The sequence below is a fragment of the Schistocerca gregaria genome, chromosome 3 (genome assembly GCF_023897955.1).
Source record: "Schistocerca gregaria isolate iqSchGreg1 chromosome 3, iqSchGreg1.2, whole genome shotgun sequence".
NCBI classification, from domain to species: domain Eukaryota; kingdom Metazoa; phylum Arthropoda; class Insecta; order Orthoptera; family Acrididae; genus Schistocerca; species Schistocerca gregaria.
Window position 1 is genome coordinate 30,598,655 of NC_064922.1, and position 15,145 is coordinate 30,613,799.

Consider the following 15,145-nt stretch of genomic DNA (forward strand, 5'->3'; position numbering starts at 1 on the left):
GAAACTACTACTGGTCTTGCAGGGATCGAGCAAAGCGTAGACTGTTTGAGACATTACTCCCACTGAGGAAAATGCGCATGATGACTGTTTTATTCAATCCCGAGGCAATTTCTGTGTTTCATCAACACTTTGAAGGTACACAGATTACAGAATGCCTCCAGATATGCATCGGAAACTACTAGTGGTCTTGCAGGGAACGATCAAAGCGTAGACTGTTTGAGACATTACTCCCATGGAGGAATGTGCGCTTGGTGATTGTTGTATTCAATCCCGATGCAATTTCTGTGTTTCATCAACACACCGATAGTCCACACATTACAGAATGCCCCCAGATGTGCATCGGAAACTACTACTGGTCTTCCAGGGAACGATCAAAGCGTAAACTGTTTGAGACATTACTCCCATGGAGGAAAGTGCGCATGGTGTCACTTGTATTCAATCCCGATGCAATTTCTGTGTTTCATCATCTCCCTTATAGTCCACAGATTACTGAATGACACCAGATGTGCATCACAAACTACTACTTGTCTTCCAGGGAACGATCAAAGCGTAGACTGTTTGAGACATTACTCCCATGGAGGAAAGTGCGCATGGTGACTGTTGAATTCAATCCTGAAGCTATTTCGGTGTTTCATCAACACTCTGATAGTCCACACATTACGGAATGCCTCCAGATGTGCATCGGAAACTACTACTGGTCTTGCAGGGAACGATCAAAGCGTAGACTGTTTGAGACATTACTCCCATGGTGGAAAGTGCGCATGGTGACTGTTGTATTCAATCCCGATGCAATTTCTGTGTTTCATCCACATTTTGAAGGTCCTCAGATTACAGAATGCCAAAAGATGTGCATCGGAAACTACTACTGGTCTTGCAGGGAACGATCAAAGCGTAGACTGTTTGAGACATTATTCCCATGGAGGAAAGTGCGCATGGTGACTGTTGTATTCAATCCCGATGCAATTTCTGTGTTTCATCAACACTCTGATAGTCCACACATTAAAGAATGCCCCCAGATGTGCATCGGAAACTACTACTGGTCTTCCAGTTAACGATCAAAGTGTAAATTGTTGAGACATTACTCCCATGGAGGAAAGTGCGCATGGTGACAATTGTATTCAATCCCGATGCAATTTCTGTGTTTCATCAACACTTTGAAGTTCCACAGATTACAGAATGCCTCCAGATGTGCATCGGAAACTACTACTGGTCTTACAGGAAACGATCAAAGCGTAGACTGTTTGAGACATTCTCTCATGGAGGCAAGTGCGCATAATGTCTGTTGAATTCAATCCCGAGGCGATTTCTGTGTGTCATCAACACGTTAAAGGTCCACAGATTACAGAATGCCGCCAGATGTGCATCGGAAACTACTACTGGTCTTACAGGAAACGATCAAAGCGTAGACTCTTTGAGACATTACTCCCACTTAGGAAAATGCGCATGATGACTGTTGTATTCAATCCCGAGGCGATTTCTGTTTTTCATCAACACTTTGAAGGTACACAGATTACAGAATGCCTAAAGATGTGCATCGGAAACTACTACTGGTCTTGCAGGGAACGATCAAAGCGTAGACTGTTTGAGACATTATTCCCATGGAGGAGAGTGCGCATGGTGACTGTTGTATTCAATCCCGATGCAATTTCTGTGTTTCATCGACACTCTGAAGGTCCACAGATTAAAGGATGCCTCCAGATGTGCATCGGAAACTACTACTGGTCTTCCAGGGAACGATCAAAGCGTAGACTGTTAAAGACATTACTCCCATGGAAGAAAGTGGGCATGGTGACCGTTGTATTCACTCCCGATGCAATTTCTGTGTTTCATCAACACTCTGAAGGTCCACAGATTACAGAATGACACCAGATGTGCATCGGAAACTACACTGGTCTTCCAGGTAACGATAAAAGCGTAAACTGTTTGAGACATTACTCCCATGGAGGAAAGTGCGCATGGTGACGGTTGTATTCACTCCCGATGCAATTTCTGTGTTTCATCAACACACCGATAGTCCACACATTACTGAATGCCCCCAGATGTGCATCGGAAACTACTACTGGTCTTCCAGGGAACGATCAAAGCGTAAACTGTTTGAGACATTACTCCCAATGAGGAAAGTGCGCATGGTGTCACTTGTATTCAATCCCGATGCAATTTCTGTGTTTCATCATCACCCTTATAGTCCACAGATTACTGAATGACACCAGATGTGCATCAAAAACTACTACTTGTCTTCCAGGGAACGATCAAAGCGTAGACTGTTTGAGACATTACTCCCATGGAGGAAAGTGCGCATGGTGACTGTTGAATTCAATCCTGATGCAATTTCTGTGTTTCATCAACACTCTGATAGTCCACACATTACGGAATGCCTCCAGATGTGCATCGGAAACTACTACTGGTCTTGCAGGGAACGATCAAAGCGTAGACTGTTTGAGACATTACTCCCATGGTGGAAAGTGTGCATGGTGACTGTTGTATTCAATCCCGATGCAATTTCTGTGTTTCATCCACATTTTGAAGGTCCACAGATTACAGAATGCCAAAAGATGTGCATCGGAAACTACTACTGGTCTTGCAGGGAACGATCAAAGCGTAGACTGTTTGAGACATTATTCCCATGGAGGAATGTGCGCATGGTGACTGTTGTATTCAATCCCGATGCAATTTCTGTGTTTCATCAACACTCTGATTGTCCACACATTAAAGAATGCCCCCAGATGTGCATCGGAAACTACTACTGGTCTTCCAGTTAACGATCAAAGTGTAAATTGTTGAGACATTACTCCCATGGAGGAAAGTGCGCATGGTGACTATTGTATTCAATCCCGATGCAATGTCTGTGTTTGAACAACACTCTGATAGTTTACAGATTACCGAATGTCTCCAGATGTGCATCGGAAACTACAACTGGTCTTAAAGGGAACGATCAAAGCGTAGACTGTTTGAGACATTACTAACATGGAGGAAAATGCGCATGATGACTGTTGTATTCAATCCCGAGGCAATTTCTGTGTTTCATCATCACCCTTATAGTCCACAGATTACTGAATGACACCAGATGTGCATCAAAAACTACTACTTGTCTTCCAGGGAACGATCAAAGCGTACACTGTTTGAGACATTACTCCCATGGAGGAAAGTGCGCATGGTGACTGTTGAATTCAATCCTGATGCAATTTCTGTGTTTCATCAACACTCTGATATTCCACACATTACGGAATGCCTCCAGATGTGCATCGGAAACTACTACTGGTCTTGCAGGGAACGATCAAAGCGTAGACTGTTTGAGACATTACTCCCATGGTGGAAAGTGTGCATGGTGACTGTTGTATTCAATCCCGATGCAATTTCTGTGTTTCATCCACATTTTGAAGGTCCACAGATTACAGAATGCCAAAAGATGTGCATCGGAAACTACTACTGGTCTTGCAGGGAACGATCAAAGCGTAGACTGTTTGAGACATTATTCCCATGGAGGAATGTGCGCATGGTGACTGTTGTATTCAATCCCGATGCAATTTCTGTGTTTCATCAACACTCTGATTGTCCACACATTAAAGAATGCCCCCAGATGTGCATCGGAAACTACTACTGGTCTTCCAGTTAACGATCAAAGTGTAAATTGTTGAGACATTACTTCCATGGAGGAAAGTGCGCATGGTGACTATTGTATTCAATCCCGATGCAATGTCTGTGTTTGAACAACACTCTGATAGTTTACAGATTACCGAATGTCTCCAGATGTGCATCGGAAACTACAACTGGTCTTAAAGGGAACGATCAAAGCGTAGACTGTTTGAGACATTACTAACATGGAGGAAAATGCGCATGATGACTGTTGTATTCAATCCCGAGGCAATTTCTGTGTTTCATCAATACTTTGAACGTCCACAGATTACAGAAATCCTCCAGATGTGCATCGGAAACTACTACTGGTCTTGCATGGAACGATCAAAGCGTAGACTGTTTGAGACATTACTCCCATGGAGGAAAGTGGGCATGGTGACTGTTGTATTCAATCCCGATGCAATTTCAGTGTTTCATCAACACTCTGATAGTCCACAGATTACAGAATGACACCAGATGTGCATCAGAAACTACTACTTGTCTTCCAGGGAACGATCAAAGTGTAGACTGTTTGAGGCATTACTCCCATGGAGGAAAGTGCTCATGGTGACTGTTGTATTCAATCCCGAGGCAATTTCTGTGTTTCATCAACACTTTGAAGGTCCACAGATTACAGAATGCCTCCAGATGTGCATCGGAAACTACTACTGGTCCTCCAGGAAACAATCAAAGCGTAGACTGTTTGAGGCATTACTCCCATGGAGGAAAGTGCTCATGGTGACTGTTGTATTTAATCCCGAGGCAATTTCTGTGTTTCATCAACACTTTGAAGGTCCACAAATTACAGAATGCCTCCAGATGTGCATCGGAAACTACTACTGGTCTTGCAGGGAGCGTTCAAAGCGTAGACTGTTTGAGACATTACTCCCATGGAGGAAAGTGGGCAAGGTGACTGTTGTATTCAATCCCGATGCAATTTCTGTGTTTCATCAACACTTTGAAGGTCCACAGATTACAGAATGCCTCCAGATGTGCATCGGAAACTACTACTGGTCTTGCAGGGAACGATCAAAGCGTAAACTGTTTGAGACATTACTCCCATGGAGGAAAGTGGGCATGGTGACTGTTGTATTCACTCCCGATGCAATTTCTGTGTTTCATCAACACTCTGATAGTCAACAGATTACAGAATGACACCAGATGTGCATCAGAAACTACTACTGGTCTTCCAGGGAACGATCAAAGCGTAAACTGTCTGAGACATTACTCTCATGGAGGAAAGTGCAAATGGTGACTGTTGTATTCAATCCCGATGCAAATTCTGTGTTTCATCAACACTCTGATAGTCCACAGATTACAGAATGCCCCCAGATGTGCATCGGTAACTACACTGGTCTTCCAGGTAACGATAAAAGCGTAAACTGTTTGAAACATTACTTCCATGGAGGAAAGTGCGCATGGTGACTGTTGTATTCACTCCCGATGCAATTTCTTTGTTTCATCAACACTTTGAAGCTCCACAGATTACAGAATGCCTCCAGATGTGCATCGGAAACTACTACTGGTCTTACAGGAAACGATCAAATCGTAGACTGTTTGAGACATTACTCCCATGGAGGCAAGTGCGCATAATGACTGTTGTATTCAATCCCGAGGCAATTTCTGTGTTTCATCAACACTTTAAAGGTCCACAGATTACAGAATGCCGCCAGATGTGCATCGGAAACTACTACTGGTCTTGCAGGGATCGAGCAAAGCGTAGACTGTTTGAGACATTACTCCCACTGAGGAAAATGCGCATGATGACTGTTTTATTCAATCCCGAGGCAATTTCTGTGTTTCATCAACACTTTGAAGGTACACAGATTACAGAATGCCTAAAGATGTGCATCGGAAACTACTACTGGTCTTGCAGGGAACGATCAAAGCGTAGACTGTTTGAGACATTATTCCCATGGAGGAGAGTCTGCATGGTGACTGTTGTATTCAATCCCGATGCAATATCTGTGTTTCATCGACACTATGATAGTCCACACATTACAGAATGCTCCCACATGTGCATGGGAAACTACTACTGGTCTTCCAGTTAACGATCAAAGCGTAAACTGTTTGAGACATTACTCCCATGGAGGAAAGTGCGCATGGTGACTGTTGTATTCAATCCCGATGCAATTTCTGTGTTTGAACAACACTCTGATAATTTACAGATTACCGAATGCCTCCAGATGTGCATCCGTAATTACTACTGGTCTTCCAGGGAACGATCAAAGCGTAGACTGTTTGAGACATTATTCCCATGGAGGAGAGTGCGCATGGTGACTGTTGTATTCAATCCCGATGCAATTTCTGTGTTTCATCGACACTATGATAGTCCACACATTACAGAATGCTCCCACATGTGCATGGGAAACTACTACTGGTCTTCCAGTTAACGATCAAAGCGTAAACTGTTTGAGACATTACTCCCATGGAGGAAAGTGCGCATGGTGACTGTTGTATTCCATCCCGATGCAATGTCTGTGTTTGAACAACACTCTGATAGTTTACAGATTACCGAATGTCTCCAGACGTGCATCGGAAACTACAACTGGTCTTAAAGGGAACGATCAAAGCGTAGACTGTTTGAGACATTACTAACATGGAGGAAAATGCGCATGATGACTGTTGTATTCAATCCCGAGGCAATTTCTGTGTTTCATCAATACTTTGAACGTCCACAGATTACAGAAATCCTCCAGATGTGCATCGGAAACTACTACTGGTCTTGCATGGAACGATCAAAGCGTAGACTGTTTGAGACATTACTCCCATGGAGGAAAGTGGGCATGGTGACTGTTGTATTCAATCCCGATGCAATTCCAGTGTTTCATCAACACTCTGATAGTCCACAGATTACAGAATGACACCAGATGTGCATCAGAAACTACTACTTGTCTTCCAGGGAACGATCAAAGTGTAGACTGTTTAAGACATTACTCCAATGGAGGAAAGTGCGCATGGTGACTGTTGTATTCAATCCCGACGCAATTTCTGTGTTTCATCAACACTTTGAAGGTCCACAGATTACAGAATGCCTCCAGATGTGCATCGGAAACTACTACTGGTCCTCCAGGAAACAATCAAAGCGTAGACTGTTTGAGGCATTACTCCCATGGAGGAAAGTGCTCATGGTGACTGTTGTATTCAATCCCGAGGCAATTTCTGTGTTTCATCAACACTTTGAAGGTCCACAAATTACAGAATGCCTCCAGATGTGCATCGGAAACTACTACTGGTCTTGCATGGAACGATCAAAGCGTAGACTGTTTGAGACATTACTCCCATGGAGGAAAGTGGGCATGGTGACTGTTGTATTCAATCCCATGCAATTTCTGTGTTTCATCAACACTCTGATAGTCAACAGATTACAGAATGACACCAGATGTGCATCAGAAACTACTGCTGGACTTCCAGGGAACGATCAAAGCGTAAACTGTTTGAGACATTACTCCCATGGAGGTAAGTGCAAATGGTGACTGTTGTATTCAATCCCGATGCAAATTCTGTGTTTCATCAACACTCTGATAGTCCACAGATTACAGAATGCCCCCAGATGTGCATCGGAAGCTACACTGGTCTTCCAGGTAACGATAAAAGCGTAAACTGTTTGAAACATTACTCCCATGGAGGAAAGTGCGCATGGTGACTGTTGTATTCACTCCCGATGCAATTTCTTTGTTTCATCAACACTTTGAAGCTCCACAGATTACAGAATGCCTCCAGATGTGCATCGGAAACTACTACTGGTCTTACAGGAAGCGATCAAAGCGTAGACTGTTTGAGACATTACTCCCATGGAGGCAAGTGCGCATAATGACTGTTGTATTCAATCCCGAGGCAATTTCTGTGTTTCATCAACACTTTGAAGCTCCACAGATTACAGAATGCCTCCAGATGTGCATCGGAAACTCCTACTGTTCTTACAGGAAGCGATCAAAACGTAGACTGTTTGAGACATTACTCCCACTGAGGAAAATGCGCATGATGACTGTTGTATTCAATCCCGATGCAATTTCTGTGTTTCATCAACACTCTGATAGTCCACACATTAAAGAATGCCCCCAGATGTGCATCGGAAACTACTACTGGTCTTCCTGTTAACGATCAAAGTGTAAATTGTTGAGACATTACTCCCATGGAGGAAAGTGCGCATGGTGACTGTTGTATCTACGAGATACAATTTCTGTGTTTGAACAACACTCTGATAGTTTACAGATTACCGAATGCCTCCATATGTGCATCGGAAACAACTACTGGTCTCTCAGGGAACGATCAAAGCGTAGACTGTTTGAGACATTTTTAACTTGGAGGAAAATGCGCATGATGACTGTTGTATTCAATCCCGATGCAATATCTGTGTTTCATCAACACTTTGAAGGTCCACAGATTAAAGGATGCCTCCAGATGTGCATCGGAAACTACTACTGGTCTTCCAGGGAACGATCAAAGCGTAGACTGTTTAAGACATTACTCCCATGGAAGAAAGTGGGCATGGTGACTGTTGTATTCACTCCCGATGCAATTTCTGTGTTTCATCAACACTCTGATAGTCCACAGATTACAGAATGACACCAGATGTGCATCAGAAACTACTACTTTTAATCCAGGGAACGATCAAACCGTAAACTGTTTGAGACATTACTCCCATGGAGGAAAGTGCAAATGGTGACTGTTGTATTCAATCCCGATGCAAATTCTGTGTTTCATCAACACTCTGATGGTCCACAGATTACAGAATGCCCCCAGATGTGCATCGGAAACTACACTGGTCTTCCAGGTAACGATAAAAGCGTAAACTGTTTGAGACATTACTCCCATGGAGGAAAGTGCGCATGGTGACTGTTGTATTCACTCCCGATGCAATTTCTGCGTTTCATCAACACACCGATAGTCCACACATTACTGAATGCCCCCAGATGTGCATCGGAAACTACTACTGGTCTTCCAGGGAAAGATCAAAGCGTAAACTGTTTGAGACATTACTCCCATGGAGGAAAGTGCGCATGGTGTCACTTGTATTCAATCCCGATGCAATTTCTGTGTTTCATCATCACCCTTATAGTCCACAGATTACTGAATGACACCAGATGTGCATCAAAAACTACTACTTGTCTTCCAGGGAACGATCAAAGCGTAGACTGTTTGAGACATTACTCCCATGGAGGAAAGTGCGCATGGTGACTGTTGAATTCAATCCTGATGCAATTTCTGTGTTTCATCAACACTCTGATAGTCCACACATTACGGAATGCCTCCAGATGTGCATCGGAAACTACTACTGGTCTTGCAGGGAACGATCAAAGCGTAGACTGTTTGAGACATTACTCCCATGGTGTAAAGTGTGCATGGTGACTGTTGTACTCAATCCCGATGCAATTTCTGTGTTTCATCCACATTTTGAAGGTCCACAGATTACAGAATGCCAAAAGATGTGCATCGGAAACTACTACTGGTCTTGCAGGGAACGATCAAAGCGTAGACTGTTTGAGACATTATTCCCATGGAGGAATGTGCGCATGGTGACTGTTGTATTCAATCCTGATGCAATTTCTTTGTTTCATCAACACTCTGATTGTCCACACATTAAAGAATGCCCCCAGATGTGCATCGGAAACTACTACTGGTCTTCCAGTTAACGATCAAAGTGTAAATTGTTGAAACATTACTCCCATGGAGGAAAGTGCGCATGGTGACTATTGTATTCAATCCCGATTCAATGTCTGTGTTTGAACAACACTCTGATAGTTTACAGATTACCGAATGTCTCGAGACGTGCATCGGAAACTACAACTGGTCTTAAAGGGAACGATCAAAGCGTAGACTGTTTGAGACATTACTAACATGGAGGAAAATGCGCATGATGACTGTTGTATTCAATCCCGAGGCAATTTCTGTGTTTCATCAATACTTTGAACGTCCACAGATTACAGAAATCCTCCAGATGTGCATCGGAAACTACTACTGGTCTTGCATGGAACGATCAAAGCGTAGACTGTTTGAGACATTACTCCCATGGAGGAAAGTGGGCATGGTGACTGTTGTATTCAATCCCGATGCAATTTCAGTGTTTCATCAACACTCTGATAGTCCACAGATTACAGAATGACACCAGATGTGCATCAGAAACTACTACTTCTCTTCCAGGGAACGATCAAACTGTAGACTGTTTGAGACATTACTCCAATGGAGGAAAGTGCGCATGGTGACTGTTGTATTCAATCCCGACGCAATTTCTGTGTTTCATCAACACTTTGAAGGTCCACAGATTACAGAATGCCTCCAGATGTGCATCGGAAACTACTACTGGTCCTCCAGGAAACAATCAAAGCGTAGACTGTTTGAGGCATTACTCCCATGGAGGAAAGTGCTCATGGTGACTGTTGTATTCAATCCGAGTCAATTTCTGTGTTTCATCAACACCTTGAAGGTCCACAAATTACAGAATGCCTCCAGATGTGCATCGGAAACTACTACTGGTCTTGCATGGAACGATCAAAGCGTAGACTGTTTGAGACATTACTCCCATGGAGGAAAGTGGGCATGGTGACTGTTGTATTCAATCCCGATGCAATTTCTGTGTTTCATCAACACTCTGATAGTCAACAGATTACAGAATGACACCAGATGTGCATCAGAAACTACTACTGGTCTTCCAGGGAACGATCAAAGCGTAAACTGTTTGAGACATTACTCCCATGGAGGAAAGTGCAAATGGTGACTGTTGTATTCAATCCCGATGCAAATTCTGTTTTTCATCAACACTCTGATAGTCCACAGATTACAGAATGCCCCCAGATGTGCATCGGAATCTACACTGGTCTTCCAGGTAACAATAAAAGCGTAAACTGTTTGAAACATTACTCCCATGGAGGAAAGTGCGCATGGTGACTGTTGTATTCACTCCCGATGCAATATCTTTGTTTCATCAACACTTTGAAGCTCCACAGATTACAGAATGCCACCAGATGTGCATCGGAAACTACTACTGGTCTTACAGGAAACGATCAAAGCGTAGACTGTTTGAGACATTACTCCCATGGAGGCAAGTGCGCATAATGACTGTTGTATTCAATCCCGAGGCAATTTCTGTGTTTCATCAACACTTTAAAGGTCCACAGATTACAGAATGCCGCCAGATGTGCATCGGAAACTACTACTGGTCTTGCAGGGAACGAGCAAGACGTAGACTGTTTGAGACATTACTCCCACTGAGGAAAATGCGCATGATGACTGTTGTATTCAATCCCGAGGCAATTTCTGTGTTTCATCAACACTTTGAAGGTACACAGATTACAGAATGCCTCCAGATATGCATCGGAATCTACTAGTGGTCTTGCAGGGAACGATCAAAGCGTAGACTGTTTGAGACATTACTCCCATGGAGGAAAGTGCGCTTGGTGATTGTTGTATTCAATTCCGATGCAATTTCTGTGTTTCATCAACACACCGATAGTCCACACATTACTGAATGCCCCCAGATGTGCATCGGAAACTACTACTGGTCTTCCAGGGAAAGATCAAAGCGTAAACTGTTTGAGACATTACTCCCATGGAGGAAAGTGCGCATGGTGTCACTTGTATTCAATCCCGATGCAATTTCTGTGTTTCATCATCACCCTTATAGTCCACAGATTACTGAATGACACCAGATGTGCATTAAAAACTACTACTTGTCTTCCAGGGAACGATCAAAGCGTAGACTGTTTGAGACATTACTCCCATGGAGGAAAGTGCGCATGGTGAATGTTCAATTCAATCCTGATGCAATTTCTGTGTTTCATCAACACTCTGATAGTCCACACATTACGGAATGCCTCCAGATGTGCATCGGAAACTACTACTGGTCTTGCAGGGAACGATCAAAGCGTAGACTGTTTGAGACATTACTCCCATGGTGGAAAGTGCGCATGGTGACTGTTGTATTCAATTCCGATGCAATTTCTGTGTTTCATCCACATTTTGAAGGTCCACAGATTACAGAATGCCAAAAGATGTGCATCGGAAACTACTACTGGTCTTGCAGGGAACGATCAAAGCGTAGACTGTTTGAGACATTATTCCCATGGAGGAATTTGCGCATGGTGACTGTTGAATTCAATCCCGATGCAATTTCTGTGTTTCATCAACACTCTGATAGTCCATACATTAAAGAATGCCCCCAGATGTGCATCGGAAACTACTACTGGTCTTCCAGTTAAAGATCAAAGTGTAAATTGTTGAGACATTACTCCCATGGAGGGAAGTGCGCATGGTGACTATTCTATTCAATCCCGATGTAATGTCTGTGTTTGAACAACACTCTGTTAGTTTACAGATTACCGAATGTCTCCAGACGTGCATCGGAAACTACAACTGGTCTTAAAGGGAACGATCAAAGCGTAGACTGTTTGAGACATTACTAACATGGAGGAAAATGCGCATCATGACTGTTGTATTCAATCCCGAGGCAATTTCTGTGTTTCATCAATACTTTGAACGTCCACAGATTACAGAAATCCTCCAGATGTGCATCGGAAACTACTACTGGTCTTGCATGGAACGATCAAAGCGTAGACTGTTTGAGACATTACTCCCATGGAGGAAAGTGGGCATGGTGACTGTTGTATTCAATCCCGATGCAATTTCAGTGTTTCATCAACACTCTGATAGTCCACAGATTACAGAATGACACCAGATGTGCATCAGAAACTACTACTTGTCTTCCAGGGAACGATCAAACTGTAGACTGTTTGAGACATTACTCCAATGGAGGAAAGTGCGCATGGTGACTGTTGTATTCAATCCCGACGCAATTTCTGTGTTTCATCAACACTTTGAAGGTCCACAGATTACAGAATGCCTCCAGATGTGCATCGGAAACTACTACTGGTCCTCCAGGAAACAATCAAAGCGTAGACTGTTTGAGACATTACTCCCATGGAGGAAAGTGGGCATGGAGACTGTTGTATTCAATCCCGATGCAATTTCTGTGTTTCATCAACACTCTGATAGTCAACAGATTACAGAATGACACCAGATGTGCATCAGAAACTACTACTGGTCTTCCAGGGAACGATCAAAGCGTAAACTGTTTGAGACATTACTCCCATGGAGGAAAGTGCAAATGGTGACTGTTGTATTCAATCCCGATGCAAATTCTGTGTTTCATCAACACTCTGATAGTCCACAGATTACAGAATGCCCCCAGATGTGCATCGGAAACTACACTGGTCTTCCAGGTAACGATAAAAGCGTAAACTGTTTGAAACATTACTCCCATGGAGGAAAGTGCGCATGGTGACTGTTGTATTCACTCCCGATGCAATTTCTTTGTTTCATCAACACTTTGAAGCTCCACAGATTACAGAATGCCTCCAGATGTGCATCGGAAACTACTACTGGTCTTACAGGAAACGATCAAAGCGTAGACTGTTTGAGACATTACTCCCATGGAGGCAAGTGCGCATAATGACTGTTGTATTCAATCCCGAGGCAATTTCTGTGTTTCATCAACACTTTAAAGGTCCACAGATTACAGAATGCCGCCAGATGTGCATCGGAAACTACTACTGGTCTTGCAGGAAACTAGCAAAACGTAGACTGTTTGAGACATTACTCCCACTGAGGAAAATGCGCATGATGACTGTTGTATTCAATCCCGAGGCAATTTCTGTGTTTCATCAACACTTTGAAGGTACACAGATTACAGAATGCCTCCAGATATGCATCGGAATCTACTAGTGGTCTTGCAGGGAACGATCAAAGCGTAGACTGTTTGAGCCATTACTCCCATGGAGGAAAGTGCGCTTGGTGATTGTTGTATTCAATTCCGATGCAATTTCTGTGTTTCATCAACACACCGATAGTCCACACATTGCTGAATGCCCCCAGATGTGCATCGGAAACTACTACTGGTCTCCCAGGGAACGATCAAAGCGTAAACTGTTTGAGACATTACTCCCATGGAGGAAAGTGCGCATGGTGTCACTTGTATTCAATCCCGATGCAATTTCTGTGTTTCATCATCACCCTTATAGTCCACAGATTACTGAATGACACCAGATGTGCATTAAAAACTACTACTTGTCTTCCAGGGAACGATCAAAGCGTAGACTGTTTGAGACATTACTCCCATGGAGGAAAGTGCGCATGGTGACTGTTGAATTCAATCCTGATGCAATTTCTGTGTTTCATCAACACTCTGATAGTCCACACATTACGGAATGCCTCCAGATGTGCATCGGAAACTACTACTGGTCTTGCAGGGAACGATCAAAGCGTAGACTGTTTGAGACATTACTCCCATGGTGGAAAGTGCGCATGGTGACTGTTGTATTCAATCCCGATGCAATTTCTGTGTTTCATCCACATTTTGAAGGTCCACAGATTACAGAATGCCAAAAGATGTGCATCGGAAACTACTACTGGTCTTGCAGGGAACGATCAAAGCGTAGACTGTTTGAGACATTATTCCCATGGAGGAATTTGCGCATGGTGACTGTTGTATTCAATCCCGATGCAATTTCTGTGTTTCATCAACACTCTGATAGTCCAAACATTAAAGAATGCCCCCAGATGTGCATCGGAAACTACTACTGGTCTTCCAGTTAACGATCAAAGTGTAAATTGTTGAGACATTACTCCCATGGAGGAAAGTGCGCATGGTGACTATTGTATTCAATCCCGATGCAATGTCTGTGTTTGAACAACACTCTGATAGTTTACAGATTACCGAATGTCTCCAGACGTGCATCGGAAACTACAACTGGTCTTAAAGGGAACGATCAAATCGTAGACTGTTTGAGACATTACTAACATGGAGGAAAATGCGCATGATGACTGTTGTATTATATCCCGAGGCAATTTCTGTGTTTCATCAATACTTTGAACGTCCACAGATTACAGAAATCCTCCAGATGTGAATCGGAAACTACTACTGGTCTTGCATGGAACGATCAAAGCGTAGACTGTTTGAGACATTACTCCCATGGAGGAAAGTTGGCATGGCGACTGTTGCATTCAATCCCGGTGCAATTTCTGTGTTTCATCAACACTCTGATAGTCCACAGATTACAGAATGACACCAGATGTGCATCAGAAACTACTACTTGTCTTCCAGGGAACGATCAAAGTGTAGACTGTTTGAGACATTACTCCAATGGAGGAAAGTGCGCATGGTGACTGTTGTATTCAATCCCGACGCAATTTCTGTGTTTCATCAACACTTTGAAGGTCCACAGATTACAGAATGCCTCCACATGTGCATCGGAAACTACTACTGGTCCTCCAGGAAACAATCAAAGCGTAGACTGTTTAAGGCATTACTCCCATGGAGGAAAGTGGTCATGGTGACTGTTGTATTCAATCCCGAGGAAATTTCTGTGTTTCATCAACACTTTGAAGGTCCACAAATTACAGAATGCCTCCAGATGTGCATCGGAAACTACTACTGGTCTTGCAGGGAGCGTTCAAAGCGTAAACTGTTTGAGACATTACTCCCATGGAGGAAAGTGGGCAAGGTGACTGTTGTATTCAATCCCGATGCAATTTCTGT